This window comes from Rhamphochromis sp. 'chilingali' (genome assembly GCF_963969265.1).
Source record: "Rhamphochromis sp. 'chilingali' genome assembly, chromosome: 13".
Lineage (NCBI taxonomy): Eukaryota > Metazoa > Chordata > Actinopteri > Cichliformes > Cichlidae > Rhamphochromis > Rhamphochromis sp. 'chilingali'.
Window position 1 is genome coordinate 32,340,562 of NC_137940.1, and position 1,303 is coordinate 32,341,864.

A 1,303-nucleotide genomic window follows, 5' to 3' on the forward strand; every position below is an offset into this window, starting at 1 on the left:
ATGAAGTCTCATATTTGTTCCAGCAGCAGCGTTAGAGCTATAACACTTCCCACATCACGACCTTAACTTTCTTTGTGATTGTGGGACCTAACTAGGAATTTTTACTCCCTTATTAAAATAAAAAAGAAAGAAGGAAACATAAGTTATATATGTAAGCTGTAAACTGTCGGTTAAATTTTGTAAAATTTGTTGTTTATATCAAAAAAACAAAAGTATTTAAAAAATGTAGTTTGTATAGTATTTCTACCTTATTTTCTCAAATTTTTTACCTTGGTACATTTAAATTTTGAGATAATAACCAATAATTTATAAGTTACAGATGACAATAAATGTTTATTTTATCTCATTTTACTTTATCATTTCTTTTTTTTAGTGGCAGAAAAATATTTATTTTTCCAAACATAAGTGATTGGAAAAGAAAAGGTGGGAAAAAGAAGAAAGATTTAATAATGAGCATTCACCACTAAGAGGAGCTACAACTCAGTGTAAAGGTCTCAAAGCGGAAACCATCGGTACAAATGTTTATGCTGTTGGCTACTATCCAGACAGTGTAAATGAGAGGTTCCCACATTGCCTTTTGGTAGTTTTGAGATGTTTTGATAATAATCTCTCAGCCACTACTACATGATTCACAGTCTGGTATTTTCAAGAATTCTGCTCCTCATCAGGCATGTGAGGGTGTCCCAGCACCTCCTGGCAAATATTAAAGGATATGTATGTCAATCAGCCACTGAAAAATATATAATAAATACCACCAATCATAAGTCTGTGTCATTTCCAGTGTTATGTTTTTTCTTCTATTTAATTACATTCCATTTTATATTCTTTCATTTTTAATAGTGAATAAAGTGTCTCGCAGTGTGATCAACAGACTTGCAAACAGGAGCCAGGCTGCAGAAGAAAAAAAGTGCTTTTCACATTTCTTATAGCAACATCTGGCAGATTATCAGAATCAACAAGCTGCTCTATTGGTAGTAATGATGACAGCGAAAGCATGTTTGCTATTTTTACTATCCTTGATTTATTATCATTTATTAATTTATTATACAGGTAAAAGTTTCATCGCGATTAAAAGTTCCAATCCAGGTATTCAGCACAGACTAATGAACACAAACCACATATGTAATGCAGATCATTACAAGAGCAGCTTTAAAAATATAGTCACACTGACCAAGAGACCTATTCTCTTGCTCCAATAAGATGAACTTAAAGTCTCCCCTGTCGTAATCACTACAGCTCCTTCTGTAGATTATTCCAAGAAACAGGGACCCAGGTCTTTCCAAGTAAATTTTAATTTGCACAT